Genomic DNA, 12,380 nt, shown 5'->3' with positions numbered 1-12,380 from the left:
TATGTTGTTTGCTTTTACAAACAGTCCACGTTTGTAAAAATACCTTTGATGACTGTCTGTATGCCTAACATTTATTCATTCATTTATTCACTTCCTGACAAAGAAATCTCCAGTTCCTTCAATTCTCCAATATACTTATTTTGATTTAATGTGGAATAAGAATAAATTACTAGTCAGAATTATGGATACTGTACTGCTCATAAGGAAAGTTAACATTAGGAATCTGATGCCAATATTTCAGTACCTAAAATATATTAAGTTGTGTGGCATCATTGCCATGGGAAACTAAAGCTAAACAGTATAGATTTTAATTTCTTTAGGCATGGCAGTGGAAAGGAGTCATTTTAAAGCATTTTAGACAGTTAAAGATCATGGATCATGTTGTGTGGGAGGAGAGTACCTCAGTGAGCATAATCATTTTCATTAGGGGACAAGGAGTAGATACAATCTTTTTAAAAATATTATTTTTTACTGCCTCAGAAGTAATCACAGTAATGATGTGTTGTCTTTTGGGAACCAAGATGACACTATTGACCCAAGATCAGTAGGTTAAATGCTTTGAATTGTGTATCCAGAAATGAGGACTGTCTTTTCACTGGTTCATTTACATGTAGCCCTCCAACCCAGTATCCCCAAGAACAAGCATTTGCAAGGCCAAGAACTAGGGTCATGAGTGCAGCCTGTAGCCATGTAATTGAATAAAGCTAACCAGCCCACAAAGGGGTCAAAACTATGACATCAGCCATAGCCTAATTAGAAAAATAGCCACAGGTAAATAAACCATCAGTGTGCCTCATTAATTTAGAAACACAGAGGGTAAAATGTCCCTAAGATTATCATTCAAGTGAAAGCAGGAGCTAAATGGGGCTTTGGCTTCTTTGTGGTTATTTCAATTGGTTTACAAATGACCCCAAAATAAGAAAATTTTAATAGCACAGCCTCTTCCATGAGAAGATAGGTCAGATCTCCAAAGGAAAACTGAAAGTCGCTCGGTTGTGTCCGACTCTTTGTGATCCCACAGACTATACAATCCATGGAATTCTCTAGGCCAGAATACTGGAGTGGGTAGCCGTTTCCTTCTCCAGGGGATCTTCCTAACCCTGGGATCAAACCCAGGTCTCCCACATTGCAGGTGGATTCTTTACCAGCTGAGCCACCAGGGAAGCCTGAGAATACTGGAGTGGGTAGCCTATCTCTTCTCCAGCAGATCTTCCCGACCCAGTAATCAAACTGGGGTCTCCTGCACTGCAGGCAGATTCTTTACCAGCTGAGCTACCAGGGAAGCAGATCTCCAAAACTGTGGCAAATAAGCATTCAGGAAGTAATCTACAACAGGTTCATCCTCCCAGAGGCCAGTTAAACCAAGTATTTATTAAAAATGCAGTCCTCAGAATTCTAATGTTTTGTTTATTTCAACAAGCATTTAGTGAGTTCCTTAAGCACACACACACACACACACACACACACACAAGCTGTGCCAGATATTATATATATTATGCTTTGTGTTGAAACCTTTAGGTTAAGTATAGCACTGTGTCTATGAGAAGATCACAAACAGACACATATATATGCACCTTGATGAAAATGTAAAAGAGGGTTGTAAGAGGTTCACAGAGGGAAGCTATAAAGATTAGGCCTGCAGGATGGGGATAGAGTGGTTGGCTGAGGAGAAAAGAAAGGCATTTGAGGAAGAATGTTCAGAATGAACAAAAGCACAGGTGTGTGGAATATCTGAGATGTGGGAGCAGCTGGGGCTTCAAATAGTTTATAATTAAAGTGTGAGCCAGGGATTTTTTTTTTCCCCTAGAGTTTTAAGTTTTACCTTTGTTGTGAAATAATTCATTTTCACTATGGTTTAATTTCATAGAGGGAGTTTTTAAAATACAGTTCCCTTTCTCTTATCTCCAAATGATGGCAAATACACATATTTGCAGAGAGAAACAAGCAGGTATTATTATTAACAATATGATTTTTTTTTTAAATAAGTAATTGCAGAAATTAACTGAGAACAAGTATGTAGAGACAGAATCTGTGGTGTGGTGCCATGGAGGAATTTAAAAACCCTCCCCTCAAAAAATCAAATATTTGAAAGAAGACAAACACAAGTTACTCAATTATATTGGATAGGCAGGTCTTCCCTGGTGGCTCAGATAGTAAAGGATCTATCTGCAATGCAGGAGACCTGGGTTTAATCCCTGAGTCAGGAAGCTCCCCTGGAGAACGGAATGGCTACCCACTCCAGTATTTTTGATAGGCAACATAAGGGAAAAAGTAGCTAAACTAAGCATTCAAAATATTAAGTTTTTGTCTTCAAATGGAAGGAAAAGTTAATACTCAATATTCAGTTATCTAGACAGTTGTGATGAATTTATCTACACTGACTCACCATGCTAGAAATCAGAAATGCAAATGACCAACAGAAAAACACCTTATACTTATTTTAACCTTGATGCAGATATGGAATAATATAACAATACCAATGCTTTCAAATATTATTCTAGAGAGATAAACAAAATATATATCCATGCAATGTAATATTATTCAGCCATGAAAAAGATTAAAATACTGAAACATGCCCCGACATGGATGACCCTTGAAAACACTGGGCTAAGTGAAAGAAACCAGACACAAAAGGTCATAACTGTATGATTTGGGAGGGTTGAGGGGAAAATGAGGAGTGACTAATTAATGGGGTACAGAATTTCTTCTCAGGGTATAAACAGTTTCTAAAATTAGCTAGTGGTAATGATCTGCACAACTACACAAATATACTAAAGAGGTCAGAACGGTGAATCCAATGGTATGTAAATTACATCAAAACAAAGCTTTTTTTTTTTTTTTTTTAATGTGATTTTTAGATCCCTTCAGCATAACCTGTGCTTCCCTGAGCTCAGCTGGTAAAGAATCCGCCTGCAATGCAGGAGACCCCGGTTTGATTCCTGGGTCAGGAAGATCTGCTGGAGAAGGGATAGGCTACCCACTTCAGTATTCTTGGGCTTCCCTGGTGGCTTATCTGATAAAGAATCCACCAGCAATGCTGGAGACCTGGGGTTCGATCCCAGGGTTAGGAAGATCCCCTGGCAAAGGGAACAACTACCTACTCCAGTATTCTGGCCTGGAGAATTCCATGGACTATACATGGGTCACAGAGTCGGACACGACTGGGCGCCTTTCACTTTCACTTTTCAGCATAACCTGCAGGCATTGTGCTTTCCCTGTAGTCTACTTTCCAGTCTACCTGCCTCACCTCCATTCCCATCCCTGACCCCAAATATTGCCGCAGACAGAAAGAGGAGGGGAAGGAGAGCAATGATCAAGTGGTCATTGAGAGGCGCAGGCTTCATCTTGAAAAAACTAACAAGTTTTAACAAAACTTAAGAGATGCCATCTGAAGAGAACAAGATGAGGAGTCACTGTGGCTCCTGATAAACTTTCTTTTTTATTGGGTTATTATTTTTTGTCTTAAGGACAGAAACTCCACATGCCCAAAGCAAACCAAATTCCGCCAGGCAAATCCCTCTCACTCTTACGTACAACCAGGCACTCTCCTCAGAGCTCATTTCAAAGTTCAAACCACTCACTCCCAAGATCTCGCATCACCACATCCCTGTTTCATCATCTTCCCACCAATTCCCATATTCCCCTTCTCTGTCAGTTGAGCCTCAGTCAGCTTTTAGTCAGGGACACAGCTCTGCCACCGCCAGCCTCTCTTCAGAGATGCCATGAGCCTCATGATTAGCAAAATCAATGAGAAACAGTTCCTTGAGGGATCCTAAGTCAAAGTCACCAAGAATCAGAACGATGCCCGTAAAATGTTTAATATCACTAAGCAAGCTATTCTCCAAACTTGACCCAATTTGGTGAGATCATAGACTTTACTCTTAAAACCCATCCAGACACTGGACTTTCCAGAGTCTTTGCCTTTGTGCTTTTCAAAAATAAGGCCGCCATTGAAAACGTGCTCCAAGTTAAAAAGCACAAACTGGATGACAAAGTGATCAATCTTAAAAGGGCTAAAGCCTTGGACTCGTAATTCCCCTCAAGAAAAAAATTTTGTGGGGGGCGTTGAATCCTCGAACACCTGAAGAAAAAAGTCAGAGAGTATTTTGGGGCATGATTCATAATATTGAGCTTCCACTGTGTCCAAGAACAAACCAAAGACAAGCTTTCTGTTTTATCACGTACACTGATGAAAAACGTGAGGAAGCTGTTAGAAACCAGATACCACCTGATTGGCTTTGGGCAGCGTGAAATTAAAATTGCACTCCTGAAAGAATGTACGAAGTCACAACCTAGGGGAGTAAGAGAGATTCCATTTGCCAGGCAAGGTAACCCCTGGAGAGATATAGGCTCCCAGGCAAACCTGATTCCTTGAAGCCCAAACCCGATGCCATGTGACACAAACCCCATGCCTTGCAGATCAAACCTGATGCCTTGCAGCGCAAGCCCGACGCCTTTCCTCCGAGGAACAAACCTGAGGCTTTTCAATGCAAACCAGATGTCTGGCGGGGCAAACCCAAATATCTTTGGTGCAAATCCAAGTGTTTATGGGGTGGCAGTTGGAGACGCCAGCAGCAGAAACCCTCCTACCGTGTTTCTACCTGTTTCCTTCTAAGCCAGTAATGAAGGGTTTAATTTTCCTGATCAAATGTATGGCAATTCCACAATGACTACAATGATCAGTCAAGTTTTAATACCTATGGTGGAGATTGTTCTGTTGGCTATAACTATGGGCTTCAAGGGTTCAGAGCTCTGTTTACTAATTGCAATGCACAAATAAATGAAGCAGCTCCTTACGGTAATAGATTCCAAGGACTTTGCCAGCTGGTAATGGTTTCCAGGGACTTTGCCAGCCTTTCTGAAGATGAAGAAAGAAGCCACCTCAGAGCCACCCTGTCCTCGAATGAAATGTTACGTTACTGAAATAAGGAATGACTGAATTTACTGAGTTTACTAGGACGTTGTTACTAACTTTCTCTATTTTCAGCTGCTTTTAAGAACTAGTTTCCCCCCCGCCCCATAACCTTTTGACAATGTAGTGAGTGACAAGAAGATAACACAAGGATTTGAGACTTTTATTTTATGAAAGTTGTTTTCTCAAAAATAAATGTTTACTGGTTTTATATGCAACTTGATACTGGCTTGTTTCCTGTTTTTGTTGTTTTTTGGTTTGTTTGTTTTGTTTTTGTTTTCCCAGCAAGGGGGATGGGGGGAATGTGGGGGTTTTTTGTTTGTTTGTTTTTTGTTTTTTCGTCTAGGGTGGTTGGTTGGAGTAAGAGCTATCATCTACATTCAGACCTTAAAGTTTCTCTTTAGACTGGCTATTCAACCAGGCATTTCTTGCATTCATTCAACAAACATTAAGAATTATTCTAAGCCAGAAAGATGTACAAAGTAGGAAATTCAGAGAAGCAGCCCCCGGCTTAAAAGAAGCAGAAGCAAACAAGAAACACAATACAGTGTGGTAAGTCCTAGATAAGGCTTTGTGAAGGATGATGTGGTATTACAGACACAGGGCATCTAAAAGAGGTCTTCAGAGTGGTCCAAGGTGGAGTGCAGTGGGTAGGCCTTTGCCAATGTACTAAGACGAGAGAGAATACCAAGAAGACACGCAAAGGAATCAAAGTAGGAACTTAGCACACACTTTTGGAAGAGGGCAAAAACATTTTTTAAGGGTAGAAACAAAGTTCATGTGGAAAATAAGGGAAAGGGGGTGGGCAGGGGCTTGAGCATGTTCACCAGTATCAAAGGTAAGCTACATATGTAATTTATCGCAGAGTTGGACACGATTGAGCGACTTCACTTTCACTTTCCGTTGTATTTTTAAAAGCAAAAAAAGATGAAATTTTTTTTCAAGGTAATTATTCATGAGACCTTTTACAGCATAGTTTTGGTACTGAGTTATCGAAATCTAATGTGTATTTTACAGCACATCTCAGTTCAGACTAGCCATACTTCAAGTGCTCAATACATGTAACTAGTGGCTTAAATTACAAAAGGCCTAGCGTGTATGCTCAGAGAAGGCAATGGCACCCCACTCCAGTACTCTCACCTGGAAAATTCCCATGGACGGAGGGACCTGATAGGCTGCAGTCCACGGGGTCGCTAAGAGTTGGACACGACTGAGCGACTTCACTTTCACTTTTCACTTTGCATTGGAGAAGGAAATGGCAACCCATTCCAGTGTTCTTGCCTGGAGAATCCCAGAGACGAGGGAGCCTGGTGGGCTGCTGTCTATGGGGTCGCACAGAGTCGGACACGACTGAAGTGACTTAGCAGTTTGTATGCTGAGGGACTGAATTCTACCTTTAAGTCAATGAGAAATTAAAGGATTTAAAACAGGGAGTGACATAAAACAGCAAACTTCTAGTACATGAGTAACACTGAGCTCCACACTAGGATTCGAAAATCAATAAGACTCAATTCTGCCTTCAGGTAATTAATTGTCAAGAAGGAAAGACAGACATGAAACCAAGATTCTGGTGGGACTAAATTTAAAAGGTGAGGAAGAAGTCAATTTTACTTAGAAAGAATCATAATGCCTTTACTTTCCTATTAGAACACAAATATCCTGAGGCCAAATATATTGCACTCTTGTTTTTTCCTTAACCTGTAGCAAGCTAGATAGCTCTATAGCAAAAGCAAACAATACCTCTTGCACAAAGTAGGAACTTAAAAACAAATACTGCATAATAACACAGGAGCAAAACCCAGGAGCAGATACACCATCATGAATAAGAGAAAGAAACAGGAGGAGGCAACATAAAGAAAATATGAGGTAATTATTTCATTTTTAGTAGGAAATGTTTATTTAAATATCTAAGCAAGTGCTATCACTTTGATGGTGGAAAAATTTCAAATATGTACTATGTAATAATTACACTTTGTTAAATAAATGGAGATGGAGATTAAATGGAATAATAGATGTGAAACTGCTTTGAAATATTGAAATAACTGTACCAAAATCAGGTGTTATACACACACACACACCAGAATAGGCTTGCAATGGTGATTTTGATGCTTACTGCCCTTTGGTATTAAAAGTTATACCAAATACCAAACTGCAGTTTGAAAATTCAAGATCAACCAACTGAATTAACTGAAATATTTTTCCACATAATGCTTTTTAGAAAAATCTATAAAATCAGGCATGTTGTGTTGACACAAAATAAAAGAGAATTCCTGGGTAGATTAATTTTAAAAATTCATAAAACTAATTGGTATTTTATAATATTTGAAATCATGAATGTCTCTCTGTATATATTCAAGACCAAGGACAAATATACATATTGTTCCAACAGGAAATGTTCAGGAGGAACCAGCTTTAATTTACCAGAGTTAACTCAATGAAGCTACGTGATTTTTGATTAAGAGCTTTTTTTCCTGGTCCCTCTGAGAATTAACTTGTCTATCGAACCAGACAAAATATAGCTATATCCACATTTGGTTGTTTGAACTAAAAAATTAAACTAAAGTTTCAACCAATTCAGAATCAGTGTAGCAGATGTTTTGATATTTCAGTTTTGCCCTGCATTGATATTTCATTTTTAGAAGTTATATAATTTTTATTTCCAGTTCCAGCTGGTTCATTTGTTAATTTAGGTTAAAAATCTCAGTAGAAAAAAGTATGGATTGGTTCAGATTTCAGTATATTATATAAGCTCAGCAAATTAGCATAAATTTATTATTTTTTAATGGGGGGGTGCAGTTCATGCTTAGTTCCAGGATGTTATTTTAGTTGTTAGAAACTAGGTTATGCAATTATTTGGCAGTTATGTCAAAAACAACTGTTTCTGATCACAGTGACCCCAATTAACCCTCAGACAGCAATATATGTGTTTATGTATATGTATGCATTTAGATGCTATCTAAAAATATATGATGTGAAAGCCCCAGTTCAAGAGTTTATTGCTATTCTTAGGTAATGGCTAAGTCATATTTTCATTGGGTCTGGATTGACTGTCAGTTTAGTTCAGTCGATCAGTCGTGTCCTACTCTTTGTGACCCCATGGCTGCAGCATGCCAGGCTTCCCTGTCCATCACCAATTACCTGCTTGCTCAAACTCATGTCCATCACGTCAGTGATGCCATCCAACCATCTCATCCTCTGTCATCCCCTTCTCCTCCTGCCCTCAATCTTTCCCAGCATCAGGGTCTTTTCTAATGAGTCAGTTCTTCACATCAGGTGGCCAAAGAATTGGAGTTTCAGCTTCAGCATCAGTCTGTCCAATGAATATTAAGGACTGATTTCCTTTAGAATGGACTGGTTTGATTTCCTTGCAGTCCAAGGAACTCTCAAGGGTCCTCTCCAACACCACAGTTCAAAAGTATCAATTCTTCAGTGCTCAGCTTTCTTTATAGTCCAACTCTCACATCCGTACATAACTACTGGATAAATGATAGCTTTGACTAGATGGACCTTTGTTGGTAAAGTAATGCCTCTGCTTTTTTTAATATGCTGTTTAGGTTGATCATATCTTTTCTTCCAAGGAGCAAGCATCTTTTAATTTCATAGCTGCAGTCACCATCTGCAGTGATTTTGGAGCCCAAGGAAACAAAGTCTTTCACTGTTTCCATGATTTCCCCATCTATTTACCATGAAGTGATGGGACTGGATGCCGTGATCTTAGTCTTTTGAATGTTAAGTTTTAAGCCAGCTTTTTCACTCTCCTCTTTCACTTTCACCAAGAGGCTCTTAGTTCCTCTTAGCTTTCTGTCATAAGCATGGTGTCATCTGCATATCTGAGGTTATTGATATTTTCCCCAGCAATCTTGATTTCAGCTTGTAAACTCTGTAGAAATGCTTATATAATGATACTTATAAGCCCTAATGGCTGACCCAAATTGAAACTGCCAATTTTAATTATCTGACATTAGAAATGAATATTCTAGTAAGACTAGTTATTAGTTAACTTTATTCTTCTCAAAGTTTGTACGCTACTGGTGTTTATATCTCCATATTTGAAGAAACTAGATTTTTGAGAAAAGCAAATGCTATTAAAGAGTTAAAAAATTGGACCTATAAGAAAAAATTTTAAGGGGACTGGTTTATTATAGAGAAAATGTGCCTGAGGGATAATTAAATACAACCCTTTAATATTTTTAGTACCTTCTAAAGAAAAATAAGCAAAGCTGAATGGCTGTTTCTCAGGTGTGTCACTAGAGGCTATTAGTTTTGTCTTGCAGGAAAAATACATTTTAAAATTATGTCATAAATGTGTAACTAATTCCAGATACATATTATCTATGGACTTAGTGGAATTCCCATTTTGGAGTACAGTTAGAGATAAACTCCACTGTCTTTGGCCTAAATTCATGGTTTTCAAACTTGGTTTGTCATTAAAATTCCTTAAAGGCACTGGAAAAAATTACCTGCACTCTACAACTCCTGGAAATTTTTACTGAGTAGGTTTGTTTTGGAACCAGGAATCTGTTTTGTAAAGCTCCTCACATAGATGGTAATGATGAACCATATATAAGACCAATGAAGACATTAAATAGAAGTCCAAGATCAAGATGTTGGCAGATTTGGTGTCTGGCAATGGCTTCCTGGTTCAAAGCTGACTCTCTTTTAACTCTTCTCACAAGGTAGAAGGCTTAAGGGATCTTTGTTAGGTCTCTTTTATAAAGGAGAGGGCTCCCACTCCTGAGGTCTCTGTACCCATGACCTAATCATCTCCTAAAGTCCCCACCTTCAGATTCCATCAACACTGAGGATCAAGTTTCAACAAATGAATTTGAAGGGGAACACATTCAGTTTATGGCAAAAACATTTTAACCCTCAGATTCTTAATTCTGTGATAAGTGTTTTATGAAGACCACATTCAACTCTAGGGCTTTATGATTATAGTGTTAATATTCACATGAACCAGTCAGTTTTTATTTCATATATACCCTAAAGATCCTCAATTATGTAAGACAGCATCAGTTTAAAAATTTTATAGTAGTCCTTGAAGCATATTTTGATTGAATTTCAGTTATATGAAAAATCAAACATCTCTTTTCAGAGAAGCAGAGGAGAACCCCTCCCCCACTGTGTAAACTAGCAGGGTTTCTGCTAATTAACACACTATGATACATTAGTATTGTAAGGCATGAAATATTTTCTTTTTTAAAAGATGGACCTTGGAGAAGAAATTGAGTTTAGAAAATAGTAAAATTTCTAATTTATGGAATAAATGACATTTTCTGTAAATTATATATATATATATATATATATATATATATATATATATATTTTTTTTTTTCCCTTTCCCCAATCCATTAGATTTCTCACTTGCTAATTCTACAATCTGTAGTCTTACAAATACATGGCAAATCTTCCCAATGGTCTGGTAGGAAACTAGCCCTGAAGTGCAGACAAGATTCTATAATTTATGTTAATGATTGTTTGGAGTCCTTTTTAGTGGTACATAGCTTTAAAACATTCTTCTATAGCCAAGAGTCCAAGAACACGTGTAAATAAATGTTTGCCACCTCTAAAAATATGTCCTAGCCAAAGCCTATCCTCATACTATGGAAAAGAGCTCTGATGTGATGATACTTGTGATGAATGTAGTTGGTTTCCTGAGCTGATAAAAATCCCTTAATATCCACTTATTCAGTGTAATATGTTTTACAATCACTGTACTCACTTGAAAGACAGTAACTGGTAGGTGTTAATTAATTCCTCTCCATTTACACTTTTCCATAATCCGCAACATTCTTTCTCACATACAGAAATATGTAAAAGGGGGACTTTCATAAGTAATAGCTGTCAATTTTGCTAGCCATAGTCCTTGCCATAAAACTATATAATTCACTGGTCTGCAAAAGAACTATGATATAAAATATGTCAAAGGTTATATATAAATGCAAATGTAACAAAAAACACAATTGACGTTTATGGATTTTGAGCCTTATATATAAGTAAAAGCTCTGTGGACTACTAGACACAGTCTGATAAAATGTCAAAATGGTTCCTTAAGGGAAATCAAAATGATGTTCCAGCATACCATTTTTAATAGCCCCCACTGTTCTTTGATACTCCCTGATTTGCCTGGGGGAAGGGTTGTCACAGAAGTGCTAAAAGGCACCTACAAAAAATAAAACCATAAGCAGATATTGCTTATAGGGAAAAGACACATGGTAGCTGTCTCCAAGATTTCTCAGCTGAAATTCACTTTTGTAATTGCATTTATACAGTCACATGAACATATAGGACTTCTAAACTGATTCATTAAAACCATAATAAAGGTTTCATTTGAAAACAATAAATAACCATCACTACTACCTAGTACTTACAGATTTCTATATGGTCAACATCTTTGGAGAAAACTAATCAGCTAATAGTCATCACTATTCCGTACATAGATGATTTATTTCTTCCATATATATATAGAGAAAATTTGAGTAACTTTCCTAGCCCTTGGAGGCAATCAAGGATAATATTGAAATCTATTTCCAACTTCTTATATCAATCAGTAGAGCAGGCTGCTTAGCTCTTCCTGGTCTCTCAATCTAAAACAACAACAAAGAAGAACCCCCACCCCAAACAAAACACAATGGCAATAATAGTAACTACCATATTCCAAGTACCACCTATTTGCCAGACCTGAACTAGATGTTTATATCTGTTATTTTATTTAATTTAACCTACACAATGACTATTTGAAGAAATAGATGAAATAATTTTTACATTATGTAAATGAGGAAGCCACAGTTATTGGTGTATAAACCCACATGTAGTCAGTGGCAGACTCTGGCTATGAATGCAGCTGTTTCTAATTCCCCAGGGCTTGTATGCTTCTTCCTGAATGACATTTACTCTCTCAGCATAACATCACGTGCAAACTTAGTCAGACTAACACTTTCAAGGTTTTCTAAGAAAACAGTAGTCAGGTAAACATAAGGTCCAGAAATGTATAAGGGTAAGTGAAGTTGCTCAGTCGTGTCTGACTCTTTGCGACCCCATGGACTGTAGCCTACCAGGCTCTTCTGTCCATGGGATTTTCCAGGCAAGAATACTGGAGTAGGTTGCCATTTCCTTCTGCAGGAGATCTTCCAGACCCAGGGACTAAACCCGAGTCTCCCACATTGTAGGCAGATGCTTAACCATCTGAGCCACCAAGGAAGTCCAGAAACATATAGATTAAATATAAAGTGGTTAGGACAGGAGGTGAGATGGCAGTGGTAACAAAAGTAAAAATAAATTGGGGAGCAAGAGACCACTCTGAAATGTAGATAAAGGATATATTTTCAAATTGTGAAACTGCCAAGAAAGTAAATTTTTCTATAAAAAGAATTAAAGTGAAAGTCACTTAGTCGTGTCTGACTCTTTGTGACCCCATGGAATTCTCCAGGCCAGAGTACTGAAGTGGGTAGCCGTTCCCTTCTCCAGG

The sequence above is a fragment of the Cervus elaphus genome, chromosome X (assembly GCF_910594005.1).
Source record: "Cervus elaphus chromosome X, mCerEla1.1, whole genome shotgun sequence".
Taxonomy (NCBI): domain Eukaryota; kingdom Metazoa; phylum Chordata; class Mammalia; order Artiodactyla; family Cervidae; genus Cervus; species Cervus elaphus.
The sequence above is the reverse complement of the archived record's forward strand: the minus strand, read 5'-3'. Positions refer to the sequence as shown.